This window comes from Cupressus sempervirens, chromosome 10, assembly GCF_028749045.1.
Source record: "Cupressus sempervirens isolate cs-2001-9-10 chromosome 10, ASM2874904v1, whole genome shotgun sequence".
NCBI classification, from domain to species: Eukaryota; Viridiplantae; Streptophyta; class Pinopsida; order Cupressales; family Cupressaceae; genus Cupressus; species Cupressus sempervirens.
This window is the reverse complement of record NC_143127.1, coordinates 700,278,524-700,295,842: the sequence shown is the minus strand read 5'-3', so window position 1 is coordinate 700,295,842 and position 17,319 is coordinate 700,278,524. Positions and strand designations below refer to the sequence as shown.

Here is a 17,319-nt window from a genome sequence, read left to right as displayed (position 1 = left end):
GGCATATGTAATATTAAGGGAACAGTTGTTATCTATTCATAACAAATCCGCCCAAGCTTATTTAATTAGGGGTATTTGTTGAAAACAAACCCATAATTTTGGTGTCAAATCATATCCAAATAATGGTAAAAGGGGTAAATTCGAAATATGTAACCAAAATGGGGGATTTTGTTAGTTAATTGTTTTAGCCCATTTTTGGCTAAATTTGATGTATAAAATGGGGGTAGTAGGCTTTGGAAAGGCATCCAGGTGATGAGAAGGAGATTATGATTTTGGAGACTTGATGATTATTCTTGCACATTGGAGAGTAATGCTGTAATTGTGCTTGAAGGGAAGATCTTGAACACTTGTAATTGATTTTGGAGCAAATCAGATTGGTCCCTCTATTGGAGCAGGACCCGGAGATGTAGTCCGACTTGCAGATGAACTCTGTTATCAATCGTGTTTTGCCTTATGTCTCTCTACTCTCTTTCTTTCAGTCATTACCTTTTTATGCTTTGTTCATTTCAGCATTTAAGTTGTGTTAATTTACTAATTAACACTTTGAAATTTTACTTTATGAAATAATGTTAAGCATTCCTCTGTAATAGTCCTAGATCCTAATCAGATCAAGCAATGGATGATTTAGGAAGCCTGTTGAACCATTCTCTAGAATATTTAGTTAATGACTGAACAACTAATTTCATAATAACATCTTTAGCCTCAACCTCATAATCACTCATCATGTCAAGAAAATTCCTCAAGTGATCCTCACAAGTGATAGCATTATTTCCAACAAACTTGGGCAATCTTTTCTTCATTTCCTGTGGGATAGGGTTAGGAAAACTAGGAATACCTTCAAAGTGTATCTACCTATAGCCTTCTAACTAAATAAGTCTTCTTTGTAAATCAACTTTAGAAGCATTGATAACATTTCTTTCATTATTGTTAAAAACATTACTAGTACTAGCATCTATAATAGATTTATTAAGATCCATTTTGTATGATGAAGAAGACAAGAAAGAAATATTCAATTTAGCAATATTTTGATTTGTAATTATTTTTCTATAATTATCTTTAGGAGAAAATATAGATTGCTTCTTAGCATTTTCTAAAAACTTAATCTTGTTATTCATCTTAGCTATGGCTGCCTCATTCTCTACAATTTCCAATTTCTTAGCCAAAGTATCCTTCTCTTTCCTCCTTTTTTCTAATTCAACATTAGAAGGTGAAAAAGAATCATGGATTTGGCTGGGCTTTGTTGCACTAGTACATTTGACCCCATTTTTAGACCAAAATTTTTGACCATCTATTAAAATGTTTTAGATTGGTTGGAATATGGAAGTAAATTATTTTTTTATAAAAAATTCAAGCCCATGTTGGTCAAAATTTTGACCAATGCTTAGTCCATACTCATGCAATGGTGAGAAAATCATAAACATAATCAAATCTCAGCCTACACTTTTGGTCACAAGTGCGGAAAGAGTGTTGGAGCTGAAGATTCAACTGCTACAAGATTTCAGCATTTGGAGGGAAAATCTAAGCGAAATTGTATTTGGGTTGCCTCGGATCTTAACAACAAAGGTAGAAGTCCTCCTCTCCAACATTGAGCTTCTCAAGATTATATTTTTGATAGATGATTTGTTGATTAGAGCAATTAGGAACTATTGCTTTCTTCATGGAAAATACTTGCAAAAAAATTTGGGAGGGTTTTGGTTTTCATGGAATAGAGCTCACCATGTTTTTGTCGATAGATCCTTGTATTTTGAGGTGTAGTTCTCTGACCCTAGAGAAACTTGATCTCATTTGAAATATTGGCATTTTCAAGGAAGGAAAAATGTACAAATATGATGTGAGCATGGTGGCCATAACTCCTATTAAAGTGTTACAGGCTAGGATAGACAATCTTCAACTTTGCAACCTCTTCCAAGTAGTTAGGGTTTTCCCTTTGATTCTCACAATGCAAGAGGAAAGCATTAAGAAAAAATGGACTTTATGCTCAATCACATGAAACTCTCTATAGACTTTGTGGAAAAGCATTCATGCCTATTTTCAATGAGTTTGGACAAGTTAATCAGGCCCAGGCTTTTAGTTTTGCAAACTATAGAAGCAATAAATGGAGTAGGGTAGGTTAATTCGAATAAGCTTTTTTCAATGTTGATGCTATCTAAGGCCAAGTTTCTTGCCTAGATCATTCAAGTGCATTCTAAATTTGGTGCTCTATGGATTGTCTATAAAAGTGTAATGTCTCAAAAGCTCATAGACAAATAGAATATAAGCTTCTTAGCAATTCATGTGTTTGGATTTGTCAAGCCCATATGATTAGGCTAGTCCATCCAATGTGAAATGATGATGATACTAACCTTGTTCTTTTTGAGAGCACCAATAGGTGGAAAACATCTTGCTTTACAAACTATTATCCACGAATTAGGCTTGTAATTGCACTCATAATAAAGGTATGCTTCTGCCATTCTACCCAAAAAATCCATTATAATAGAAAATATTATGTTTTTCACAATTTATCTGAGTTCTTTTGGATTCACAAACTACTGCCCTTGGATTGGAATTATAATTACACTGCTAATTTATGCTCCTTGTTTTGAATTTCTTACTTTTACTGATAAATTAGGACTATAACTGCACTGCTAATCAAGGTATGCTTCTACCATACTACCAAAAATTTCTATTATAATTCAAGTTATTGTGCTTTTCACAATTTGTATGAATTCTTTTAGATTATGAACTACTGCCCATAGATTGGGATTTCAACTACAATGCTAATCAAGTTATGCTTCTTCCATTGTACTAGAAAAATCTATTATAATACTAGTTATTTCATTTTTCACAATGTTATTTCTAACCACCTGAATAGGGAAACCATTTGATCATCATGTGACATCCCATAGAACAAACTCTTATGCTATTTGTAATTGGTTTTCTTGATTCCACTCTTAAGTAAAGTAACTCACTTTGTATTAAGTAGATGATAAGAAAAGTTGTCACAAGGTTCACTCTCCTACTTAGTTTTTTGTATCCTTATTTACTAGCAAATACATTGAATAATGCTTCTGGATTGAATAGTGTCTGCAATTTTTTTTATACAATCTTTTTTTTTCTTTTCCTCTTGATGATGGATCACAGAGTGTAATCTGAAAAATTACAACTACATGTTGTAAGCATAGTTTAATTCAGAATCATTATTCAATATAAGCATGAACTTTAGAAATTGAATGAAACTAAGCAAATACATTAGTATACTCTTTTTCCTTGACTCCTCAATCAGCTTAGTATATAATAAGGTAATGTGCAAAATAATTTAAATAATCCTTGGGCAATGTTGTGTTAGGGTGTATTAGTAACAACAGTGTGCATCTATCTTGGAGTCATAGACTATAACCAAGGATAACTCATGTATCTAATGTTGTGCCTGCAACCCAAATGATATTGCCCCTAAACTCATCACTTTACTTGTCATTAAACTAAATATTTAATATAAAATAATTGAATAACCTGAAGCATAATGGATTTAACCCTTGGTCACTAGGAAATGGGGATGGAGATAAGATGAGTATGCCATTTTTTTGGAATGAAGACCCCATACAACTGATTCTTGATTATTCTTATTTTAATGTTCCTTCTTGGGATCTTCCAGATTTTTTCTCAAAAATAAAAATTTTAACTTAAGTTGGAGTATGCAATTCATTTACAAAGATAACTTCTATAAAATATTATTAATTTTGATTCATATATGAGATAATTCTGGTTTAGATATTACATTAATATGAATTAATAATCATTAAATAGTAAGAATATATGATAACAACTACTCTAACGAGTATTATAATTAAATATCAATAGGTTTTCATGGTAACATATAAATTCATATGAGCATCACACATCTCTATACCAAAGTGTCTCAATAGCATTAATAATTTTTCCAAGGGAAATTTCTACTGTAATCATATCAAGAATTTGTTGGAAATATTTTCTAAACATAAATCTCAAGGATGGTTGTCTTTGTATTGTGAGAGCATGGGCGAATTCTCTATTCATTCATCCCTATGTGGAAGTAAAATTTCTAAGGCCCAAGATAAATTGGCAATGCCTTTGCTAGATAGAATCTGGTTTATAATAGAAATTTCTAGTTATCACTAGATTTAGTAACTCTTCCATGATATGTTTCAGGAGAAGTTACAGAATCTTGTCAGTACCTTGTCAAGCTACATTGAATCACCTCCTCACAAAGTAAAGAAGCAAGTGGAGGCATTGCAAGATCTATAGGTATTGATATGTTTAGATTGTGATTTTTTATGTAAATATATTCATGCAAAGGGATTTATGATTTTTGTGCTGCCAATAAAGGTAAACATAAGGAGATAGGGACCAATTTTTTTGAAGAAAAAGCTACGTTGGAGGCAAAGTATCAAAAGCTTTACGAACCTTTTTACAAGAAGGTATCTATGTTTAGTTTTTTTTCTGTGTGTTCAAAATTGAAAGCTTCATATAATCTCTTGATCTCTTGCTTTTCTAAGCAATTACTAAATTTTCAAGCACTATTGTATATTGTTATCTTTATCAGAAAACTTGGTCCAATAGATTGAAACTTGCTTACTCGTAGGAGTTTTCACACATGTAGTTGATATATACAATGAGAGTCAAGTACTTTTCATATTATGATATTTTACTTGATGTTGTTGTCTTCTTTCTATGTACATCAAACCATTTAAAACTTAAATAGGTTTATTCTAATGGATTGGAACTTGCAAATTTGTACATATTTATTTAGATAATTGGTTGATATTAAGCTATCACAAAGGTTGATAATTTAAGTCAGGTACTTTGTACTCATTATATAGATTGTACCAAATGTTGTTGTCTACTTCTAATTTATTCTTATTAGTTACAGTATTGGGGTCAGATAGCACATGATTCATTATAGATCGACTTTCTTGGAACATAATATCTAGCATCGCCTGTGTAGCATTTCCTTGTCATATTCTTGATTGTCTTTTTGCTCTAGGATTCCTATATGATCTAATCTGCTATATCTTTGATTTTTTGAGATGCTATTTTTTCATGATTATTGCATCTTCTATTTGCATGATTCATAATAGAGATTTTCCTATATAACAATATCTTGTTTCACTTGTGTAGTTTCCTCAGCATTCTCTAAAATTTATTTTTATCCTATGATTCCCACGTAACTTTATTTGTTCTGTTTCATAATGTCTTTCCTTCTTATAACCTAGATTTCATCCCCAACTAAACATGATGTGCATTCCAACAAATATTGTGAGATGCAGGTCTTCTTCATTTACATTGTAGACCCGAGTTTTCAATGTTGACCATAAAATATCTCAGAATAAGAACAAGAAAATGGAAGAATAGATGATGTCTAATCAAGTGCAAATAGGATAATATCATAATAGAAAATTCTTTTTGGTTCTATTACATGACATTCTTAAAGCATAGATGGAACTTTTACAATCCTTTAGGAGCAACTTGATCTGTAATAAACTATATTTTATTCAAATCTTTCTCTTGGATAATTATATCTTGGTAAGAAATTAAAGAGACAAAATAACTACTTCAGTTTGCAATTCTCAGTACCAAATTTTGTAAAAAGATGTTTAGCTCTTAGGGTAAAACTTTTTTGATTATGCTTGACACTCTGTAATCTATATTCTTGTAATGAAATATTCTGTTGTAGTGATATGACATTGTGAATGGAGTAGTGGATGTTGAAGATGATAAAAAAGAGGAGGAAGATTCAAAGAAAGATGATGCTAGTATGTAATAACTATATCCAATTCAAGGTTCATTTGATCTGTGATATTTGGTGGGAAGTTCTTATTGTGATACTTTGTCATTATGGCAGAAAAGGGCATTCCTGAATTTTGGCTGACTGCCATGAAGAAAAATGATGTTTTGGCAATGCAAGTAGCATGTTGCTCCTTTTCCTTGTATCCAATACTCACTTTGGATATAGCAAGGAATATTACCTATCTTCAAAATGTAGTGAATTTACTGACTTATAAATAGATTATATAATGTGATGAAGATGCCTTGAAGTTTTTGGAGGATATACAATGTTCTCGCCTTGACAGTGACAAGGGTGAGAAAGGTTTCAAGTTGGGGCTCTTTTTCAATGAGAATTCTTGTTTTAAGAATTCTATGGTAAGTACTCACATTTTAGTGCCCTTGGAACACTTCCAATGTCTATTTTATCTTTCAATTTCTTAATATATTTGTTACCTTCCTAAGCTATCATATTTCCTTTGTGAAATGCAGTTAACAAAGATATATTACATGGAAGATGAAAATTAACCTATCCTGGATCATTTAGTAGGGTATGTCTAATGCAAATATCTCATTTTGCTAGTTAGATTATGTGAATTTCTTCATTCATGTAGTGATGTTATTTCACACACAGAACTGAAATTGATTGGTTACCTGGTAAGATCCTAACTTGAAAGGTCATGGAGAAGAAGCCTAAGAAGGGAGTGAAGAATGCAAAACCAATGATGAATTAAGAAATGCCCAAGTTTCTTCAATTTCTTTGATCCACCCAAGGTTCTTGAAGATGATGATGTTGATGATGATGCTATGATTAATGACAAGCAAATTTTTTTTTATTGCTATAGTCTTTAGTTCTCAAAGAATACACTTTTTGGCATCCTATATTTGTGTTCTGATAAGTTTATTGGGTGTTTTATAGGCTCAGGAATTACAAGATATGATGGAGCAAGACTATGAGATTGGGTTTTTTCTTGATCCATTGCAAACTGTTTGGGTTTATGTACCTTCTAGGTATCAAGTTTCATTGATTTTATGTGTTTTTTGCAGATGAACAATTAAGGATAAACTCATCCCTCATGCAATTTCTTGGTTCACTGGTGAAGTAGGTGATGATGACGAATGTATATTTGAAGATGATGATGATGCGGATGAAGATGATGATGGCAGTGAGGAAGAGGATGAAGATCACAAAGGGGAAGAAAATGGCCATAAAAGTGCTTAGACAATTTGCTTGATTATGTCATGCTCAGAAATTTATGCTTGTTCCTCAAATTTTGGCATGAAATTAAACATTTATTTATATTTTTGTGGCAATGTAGTAGTGTGGATTTGAAATCCAGCCTAGATTCTAGGTAAGCATTTGTTAAGGGTTTGGCAGTTTCCAAGTCTGGGTTGGTATTTATTATGGGGTTTACATTTCAAAAGATTTTGATTAGGAATAGGGTTAATTTAGAGTCAATTTTTTTGTGGATGGGTTTAATAGCAGCCATTTGAGTACAAGCAATAGTACAAAGTCTATAGACATTAGCAACAGGCGATTGAGTGCAAATGCAAATTTATAGGTGCTGATATTGAAGTATATTTCTAGGTATGTTCATAGATAGTTCCTTCATATCATGCATTTTTACCAGCATCTTTCTTTAGATGGAAATTGTTGTTGAACAAAGAGATGACATTATGTGTAGGAGTGTTGATTGCTTCTTTTTTAATCTAATGAAAATCATGTTTCAAATTTTTTTTAAGTATAGGATTAGATCGTATTGAATTAAGTTAGCTTTCCTCCAAGCCTTAACATAGGATGAATTCAACATTGATATTTTTCCAAGTCTTATCAATATTTGCATTATAGCTATTTGAGTAGCAAATATCTTTCTTGTGAATAACTTGGCAAGACAAATGTTTATCTTTCTCCAAATAATGGGAAAACATTGGGTTACTGTTAAGTTTGGGGATGAAAATTGGTCAGGGTTAGGTTAAGAAAAAAATTTAAAAAACAACAGTTGCAAAAATTATTGAAGTCCAAAAACCGTATTTTTTTAATGAAAAAATTGTTAGAGATTGCTAGAAAATCACACTTTCCTGATTTACTCATAATTTTCCACTCTTAAAACATTAGTAACAATCCACATCTTGAAAGTTATTCCAATCTCAGCAACTACTGGCTATCATCAGTTTGATAGGTCAGGTGCAAACCCTTTTTTCATTCCTATTGCATTTAAAATTCGTTATGATCTATGTCTTATCACAATTGTGCTAATTGAACATTGCTATTGATAAACTTCAAGCATCAATAAGAAAACTATTAGTGCTTGCTATTTCACACATGGAAGGTATTTGGATGATATCATGTAGAATTTTATTGTATCACAACCACACTAATAGCAAGTTGTAGGAATATCATGTGTACATTTTTATGAGGAAACTCAAGGGATATAATACAATGCAATTTTATTTTTATTGTGGTTCCAAATTAATTAATTCTACAATTTGTAATATAATTATCTTAACTACAGTTTCAAATTAATTCTACATTCATCACTAAGTTGCAACAGAATTACAACCCCTTGCCCCAACTGTACAACATTCCCATGGCATTCATATATTCATATAGTATATATGCTAACATTGATTATGGTTTTTGTTTTCCTGGTTTGTGAGGTTTTGATGTATAAAGCTAGGTGGGATTTGATGAGAAATAGTTGGGATTTTTCCAAGCTGGGTAAGAATATAAAGTCATGAATGACCAGGCACTAAAAAATATAGTTCGTTGTTGTACATGGATTTGATGTGCTATTCTGATTGCAAGCTCTTCTATCTCTCCTTTTTGCATACACACAAATCAATGATCAAGAGAAACTAGGGGGGTACACAATGGAAGCTTTTGTTAAGTTGGGGGAATGGAATGGGACTTAAAAGTCATTAAATTTTGATTGATTGTATTATAACTTATGCCGCCACCTAGTTTTTCCCTTCATTCATTAATTTATGATTCAAGAGTGGATATATATTTTGTCTTTTGCTATGCCCTTGTGATCTATGTTTTTGTAGTGATCTTTTTCAATGGAGAAGGAAGAAAGGGAAAAGGAAACGGAAGGGTCTTGTATACACTGTGTAGTAGAATTGGCTTACATACAATACTTTAGTTGCCAACAAGAGCAGCAAGAGGCTAGGTCAGTCAATAGTAGTGGTAGTAGTAGTAATAGTACTAACTATATCATGCTATACTATGTAGAGGTAGACTATGATTCCACATTTTGCATGCATGTCTACCAAGCTAATGGAAACAACATCCAACAATAGTTCTCTATCATTTATGCTTTGATAGATGTCTATAACCCATTCCAAAGGTTCCATTTTCGCATAGACAAGAGATGTTGGCAAAGCACATATATTTAACTCATTTTCTCTGATATAAATATAAACACTCATATGTGCATGCATGTGTGTGTGTGTGTGTGTGTGTGTGTGTGTGTGTGTGTGTGTGTGTGTGTGTGTGTGTGTGTGTGTGTGTTTGTGTGTGTGTGTGTGTGTGTGTGTGTGTGTGTGTGTGTGTGTGTGTGTGTGTGTGTGTGTGTGTGTGTGTGTGTGTGTGTGTGTGTGTGTGTGTGTGTGTGTGTGTGTGTGTGTGTGTGTGTGTGTGTGTGTGTGTGCAAATATATTCAACAAATCAATATGCATATCCTGCAATATTGGCCTGTCATTAGATGACATTTCATGGAGGCAGTCAATCAAATAGTTCAAACACCTTACCTATGATTCCACATTTTGCATGCATGTCTACCAGGGCAGTTGCAACTTAAACAAATATATTCTCTCAACATATCTGTTTTGTGCATATCCAGCAACCATGGCTTTTGATGACCACATTATATGCAGGCATCCTGTCAAATAGTTCACATGACTTATCTATGCTTCCATTTTCCAAGCATGTCTCCCAAGGAAAATGCTACTACTTCATCTACATCGTCTGACAAAATCCTTTATGCTTTGATGGATGCCTATACCTTATCCCAAAGCTCTCATTCAACAGTTATGAGATGATCAAACAAGAGGAAATAGTTGAGAGCTTAGAGTGACACAATTTTCAAATGATCATATGAACTAAAATGGGTGTGTGAGTAGAAAGATGTAGCTGGTAGGTATAAAGATTTTAGAACCCTTGACAGCATCCTCCTTGTCTGTCCCAAAACAAGAGTTTCAGAACAAGACATGAACATCTCTCAAAGCATACACAAGGCATGTGATCTTTTTGATTTGATGGCTGAGAGAAATTCTGTCTCAGGGCTTACAATAATTTTGGAATATAATAGATTTAACAAAAAGCCTCTAGACACATTCAAAGAAAAATTTGACAACATTTAGCAGTATATTGGATGCCTGTGTTGAAGGGGGAGCATTGGAATAGATTGGCATCTGTTCTTAATGGGAGAATTGTCCAAATAGGGATAGATGTGGCTGTAACTAGAAAGTCACTCATGCTATGTCAAGACAACTAATGCCAAACCATAGTAATAATAATACCCAGTGTATAGATGTAAAATGCTAATAATTCCCAACACTCATTGTCTTTCTAACCATAGTAGAAATAGTAATGGAAGATATTAAATATATTTCCAAAAATGTAGATACCAATTCCACTATACCTTTGCAATGGACTCAAAAATAGCACAATTGAATCCTCTTCTCATGGTAAATACAGTTTGAGAAGACCTCAAGAACTATTCTAATGGCCATCAACTATTGTAATGGCCAGAAAGCTAGGTCTTTCAGGGCTAAATTGACAGAGGTCATTTTAATCTTTGGAAATTATGTAATAATCTCGCTCACCAAATTCTTCAACATCAAAGGGAGTAGCCTATCAAGCCTCAAAATTTTGCTCTCAAAAGTATGATGGCTAGCTCTACTTATTCTATCAAATTTCATGCAAGACTTGTACTGAGCTTTTTATTTTGGGCATTGAAAGATATAGATGTTCATTACTTGAGAAAATGGAATGCAATTATAATCCTTGCTAAAGGCTACATAAATAATTTTTAACCAATGACATCAAAAGCTACATTTAATTTGGGCATACAACAAGCGTGTGTAATTATTAGTTATTACATTTTCTCTATTGTTTCTAATTGAAAAAATGCAAAGAGAATAAGATGAGAAGACAGTAGATTGTCAAGAGAGCTACAAATATATTTGTTGTTTTACAATGACCAGAACAAGCTACAGAAGACATAAGGGAGTCAAAATACAAAAATAGTAGAACAACTACAATATTAATCTTGTATATATTGTAGTAAAAAAATTTAAGTAGTAGAACAACTACAATACTAATCTTGTATATATTGTTTTAGTTCGGTACTATTTTGGTGTTTGCAAGTGAGGTTTGGACCGATAGTTTGCAGTACCTCATTTTCCCACTATAGGAAGCTACATTGCCAGTGATGGATATCAATGAGGAAGCCAGTTTGGTGCACAAGTGCACTTTCATGGACTTCCTAGACCAAGATGTAAATTTCTTCTTTTCTCTCCTCTCATTTCATCTCATCAGCCTTTTAAAAGATTTACCAATCAAATGTACTATTGTAGAAGCCATTAATGCATGACATAGCCTTTTAACATGTTTGTGGCAACATTTTGCAGGTGGGGCAAGGTGTGTACATGGACAAGATCAGAGGCATGATCACTTAGGGTTTCCATGGCCTACTTATAGACATGGTTGATCAAAGGAATTTCAGCCATGATTTAGCTCACAGGGTGATAAGGAGTCCCAATGAATACATTCAACCTTTATTTGATGCACTAGGGGAGGTGACAAGATGATGCAGCTAGTTTTGAGGTATGATTTTTAATTTGTTTATAGAAAATTTTGGGATATTTTACTATTTAGTTATAAGTTTATATATGATAAATTTTATCTTAAATTTTTTCTTCCTTTATTATACTATTTAAATTTAATATTGTTTCTTTGGAAGTTGAGTAGTTGCCTTGCACTTTCCTTAAGTGGCAGGTTATGTAGATTTCTAAGTCAATTTCTTGTGCTAGAAGCATACAGACTCAACTTAATTGTCTCATGTATTGATGTTAAGAATATATAATAAACTAAGACTTAGGTCTTTCTTGAAACATGCAATTGAATCTAAGAACAAAGAATTGGAGTTGGACTTGTCTAGTCTTGGGGCAGTACTTGATGTACTTGATGTACAGATTTGTAAAAAAGAATGTAAACACAATTTCAGCTCCAACATTAGGTAACCAAAAACTAGAAACATCTAGTATTTGCATAGAGATCCATTGATTCATTACATTCTCAATCTACATCCACAAGAAAATGTAGATCAGATTATTTGTTTGATAACTCCAAGGTTGTTAAAAACAACACATTGAATTCCATGCTTGCATTCATTAGCCTCCTTGGCATCATCAGATCGAGAAGTGGTTCCTTAGTCTAGTCAATATAAGATTCATCATCATTCAGATATTGTGGCATTATTGAGCCAAGTCAGTCTTTAGTTAAATTCTCCACTCTAACATATAAATAACTGGATACACCAGAATAGTTGAGGAACTTTCTTTGTTAGCCATTACCTACCGTACAGAGACAATCAAATGTGTATAGAAACAACACAGAATTATAAATGTTTTTTATTTTATTTCTATTTGTGTTTTTGACCTTCTTGAGTATGTTGCTTGATTTTTTTATTTGGAACAATTTTGTTAATCTCTAACTTTGCGGAAGGAAAATTACGGGGCTTCTCTACAAAGTGGGCTTTAAATGGCCCCTTTTTACATATTACTTTTTTTAGTAATAAAAGTACAAGGGATGATGATAAAAAAATCCACCATAGTAAATGCCATTCCACAATCCCTAGAGTTAGAATAGATCATTCTCTTTCCATTCCATTTGTTGTTCATAGAACTGTACTTGGGAATCTATGTTTCTTATCTCCTAAACTTAAAGTAGGAAAGCTTCCCATATTACCTTCAAATTAAAACATAACACATGAAAATATTTTGAATTTTTTCCTTCTCAAAAGAATAAATCTTGAAATTCTAACTTAAATCTTATTATTTCTAACCAACAGAGAGGAAAACATGATCTTAGTGACATAATTTCAGTCATTATGAAGATTTAATTGACCTAAGAGAGCATTTTTTTTTTAGTCCATTTGTTTGTAGGCTGTTATATTATTTCTAGTCTTGAGTTTTGAATACACACCCTTCTGTTCTCTTCGTAGCTTGCTTTGTCTTTTTGCTTCTATTTCTAAAGGTACTTTTATTCCTTTCAAGCTAGACTTTATGGCAAACAAATGGTATCCAAAGTGGCTTAAAAATATTAAAATCACTATCTCAAAGCTGAAGTTAAGCCATTTTTTTAACATTTAGGCTAAGATTATTGACATTCAGGGGTGGCTTCCAATAGATGTCACACAATTCAACTTCATATTCTTAAGCAACTGATTAGTTGAACTGATAAGTGTAGAAGTTTTGAGTTTTTTCAGGTTATGTGTGTATATGAGCAATGTTAGTATGCTAATAGAAACCAAATTTAAATAAAGCTTCTACAAACTAAACAAAATTCATAAACTTCAAGATAGACTAAGATGAGCTCTCAATTGAAAATATGAGCCATTAATGGGCTCTCTCAATGAGAAGCTCTCTTGTTGAGGGGCTTTATCTAAATGGATAGGATGTATGCTCAATATGCTTCCAAAGGCTTCAATGGATTGGCTGATGAAAGATTTCCTAGGGAGAGTCAAAGTTGCATAACAGACCTAAGGAGGATTGGCTAGAGATTTTTGGCTTTCCTTTGGATGGAAGACTTCAAGGGCATGCTGTCAAAAAGTGAGAGTTTTGCTTTCCTATGTGCTGGATTGGTGGAGATTGTGTCAACCTAAGAATAGAATAATGATCCTATGGGCATGACACAAGATTGATCACTTGTGGATCCCAACCTTTAGCTCAAGGTGATGAGGGATGACAAGTGACAAAGCTAGATTACCCTAGACAAAGCTCTGTCAAAAGGATAACCGTGGTGAGGCTGGTGGATTGGTTGGATTGATTGGATAACAAATTCTAGCAAAATGACAACAACTCTCTAAAGGCTTGGGTGTGATTTTGGATTGGGTTGCTAGCTGGCTGGGGGGGATGATTTGGAGAGACTTTGGATTTCGGATTTTTCTAAAGCAAGGAACTAGATAGATTTGGTTGTAGTGGGGGAGCTTGGATGATTTTAGGCAGTGACTACGCTAAGTATGCCTTGGGCTGGGAGATTTCTACTTTTTTGGGAGTTTGATCAAAGTTGGCAAACATTCATTCAAAAGCTATGAACAAACAAGTAGACAAAATTTTGGAGTAAGCACGTCAAACACACCAACATCCTAGGAAGCTTTCTACAAGGATGAAATTTGTTATAGCCAGGGAGTCCTCGATATATGCAAGGTACATGAGGCCCAAATCCATAGATGAAACCAAAAAGATGTCACACAACCGAGAGGAGCGGTAACCCACTTCTCCTCTTTCACTTCTCAAGGGTATAAAGTTCCTTGAGGCTTAGCCTGAGTGACAAAATTTTGATCCCAAGAGAGGTGTCTTTGGATTCACCTCCTGATCTTTATACTCTGCCGGAACGCTGGAGTTGAGGTCATCCCAAGGGGTGATGAAATCCCCAAGCAGGCCTCCTAAAATGCTAAGACAAGATTTTGGATCCTAATCTTATGCACCCAAGATGGCCTCGAAAGACGATAAGGGGAGAGAAGACTTGGATGATCTTGGGCTAAAAAACACGCTTGTTCTTTTACCAACTGACACTTAAGTTTTTTGATCTAGAATTTGCAAGCACTCATGTTTAAGATACAATGTTTATTCCAACTTTGAAGTGTCGAAAAAAATAAAATTGATCGAAGAATGAAAACAAGAAGAAGAGTTAGGGTCAACAAAAAGGTAAACCCGTGCGCCCAGAGGCCCTCCACGTCAAGTATCAATTGATTTTTCTTTAAGGCATTCAAGATTGAGTGTGAGTTTATTTTAAGCCCAAAACAAAGGTGTGTGAGATTCAATTTCAAGTGCACTCCCGGAGGCCCTCCACGTCATGATTTATCCAATTTTTATGCCCAAATGAAGTGTGAGCGAGATTAATGCGCATTCAAGGAATTTTCTAACTTAGAAAAACCACTAAAAACTCAAGTGAGTGGAGTTTGATTTGCGTGGAGCACTTAACACCCTCTTAGGTGGACCCATCCCCATAGATGGCACTGAGATTGCAACCAATGGTTAAATTGATGGGTGATTAAAGAGGGTGAGTCCAACGACAAACTCACTCAAAGCATTTTTATTTGTTTTTATAACTTAAAAGATTACAAAAATGTAGATTATTTTTATGCTCCAAAAGATGATTATTTGATCTATGGCATTCAAGATTGGATTTGTTGTTTTAATCATGCATTCATAAAAAAACAAACTTTTATTTTAATCCATGGCACTCAAGAGTGATTTTAGCAACATGCATTCAAAGACAAGTGATTAAACATTCAAGTTTTTTCCTTTGAGCATTCAAGATTGAGATTTTGTGTGTTGTTTTAAGAACTTTGAAGTGCTTTGTTTTAACCTTAGATCATTCAAGATTATTTTTGGACTCAAAAGTGAAAATGACTCTTTGGACTTTCCTTTTCATTCAAGATTTTTTGTTCTAGTTTGCATGTTTTAAGCCCAAAAATGATATTCCTAGATTGTTTTGATGCATAAAAAACCTAAGAAAAATTCAAGATTTTGCAACAAGACATTTGTTTGGAACAAATAACAAAGCTTTTTAGGACAATTTTGGGAACCATTTAGGACTCTTAGTTTTCATGAGATTTTTAAAAGAACTTTAACATATTTGCAGATGAGGTTCATTTTATCCTTGATTGATGCTTTGAGTTTGATTTAGATTATAGTGTGCACTTAGTGTTGATTTTGAACCTTTTGAAATGGAAACTTGAAGTTCTTTTTAAATTCCCAAACATGAAGTGTTCCTAACTTTGCATGAATGCATCTAAAACCTTGATGTTGCAAGGATGCAAATGATTAGATTGGTTTAGTTTTACTTGTTAAAAGATTTTTTCTTTTTTGCAAATTTTTAATTTTTCAATGGATTTAAGTATGATTTGGGGGTTCATTTTAATCACTAAAAAGAAGTGTGTATGATTTTGCTTCCTTAAAAAAAAAATGGCCAAGATCTCCCACAAGAAGAAGATGGAATAAGAAGAATATAGACAAGAAGAGGAAGAAGAATTTCAAGTTCTTTGTCCACCTATAAGCTTGAAAAATTTGCAAATACTATGAGATAGACTATGACTTCCTTTGTCTTCTTCATGCTCATGTGGACCTAAAAAACCAATTTATACAATCCTACCAATCACAAAAACAAGCAAAATTACCCAAAATCAGCAAATGACGTACAAAACTTGACTAAAAAAGCTAATGAAGATGACCCATGCGGGGTCCCACCGGGTGTGCCAAAATGTATATGAGAAATGTTAGTATGCTAATAGAAAACAAAGTTCAATAAAGCTTCTACAAACTAAACAAAATTCATAAACTTCAAGATAGACTAAGATGAGCTCTCAATTGAAAATATGAACTATTAATGGGCTCTCTCAATGAGAAGCTCTCTTGTTGCGTGGCTTTATCTAAATGGATAGGATGTATGCTCAATATGCTTCCAAAGGCTTCAATAGATGATTGTGGATTTTTGGTGTGGATAGATGGCTTTAGTATGGATTTGGCTCTCAAAATAGCATTATAACTTTACTTCATGGATTGTGTTATTTTGCAAAGGGGAAGGATCCAATTTATAAGCAAGAGGCTTGAGGGATTGAGGGTTAAGATGCAAGGATGGGAAAAAGCTCATGGAGGGCTTAGATTGCATGAGAGGAGAGCACATGGATTGTGCTTCCTTACAACCAATCGAGGAGTGACACATGTCACATGGTGAGAGGATGGAGGAAAGGGGAAGGATGAGTCAACAAAGGAGGCTCAAGGGATAAAATCTTCATAAAGACCCTTCATAAGTGCTTTGTAAGAACATTTATGACTTTGTGGGCTTTATAAAGTTTTGTGGTTGAAGATATTTGTGAGAGATACCATGAAATTCGAATTTGAGGGTTTAGGGAGGTTTTAAGCTTTCTTAGGGTTGTAAAAATGATTAGAGGAAGGGTTAGAGATGGCTTAGGACTAGGCAAGTGGATGGCAAGTGGATTGCAATTAATGAGGGTGGGTGAAGGAGGAGATATTTGTTAAGTTTGGCTTGAGTTAGCAAGTCTTAACCCATGTTTAGGGAATGTGACAAGGTTAGGAGGGGATTAGGATTAGGGTTAAAGACATCTTCTAGAAGAGTCTAGACTTTGGATGAGGATGAAGACTTTCTAGAAGAGTCTAGAACTTCTTAGGATAAGATTTTATGAAATAAATAAAGTTTTATTTATTTCAAGGGTTTGGGTTGAGGAGATATTTATTAAAATATTTTTAATAAACATGAGGATTAATATTTAATCTTGATTAAATATTTTG

At 33.5% G+C, this 17,319-nt stretch overlaps 1 pseudogene; it reads left to right on the top strand.

Annotated features, from left to right (window-relative positions):
• The first annotated feature begins 4,155 nt into the window (after positions 1–4,155).
• Positions 4,156–7,000, top strand: LOC149535755 (nucleosome assembly protein 1;2-like; annotated as a pseudogene).
• The last annotated feature ends 10,319 nt before the right edge of the window (positions 7,001–17,319 follow it).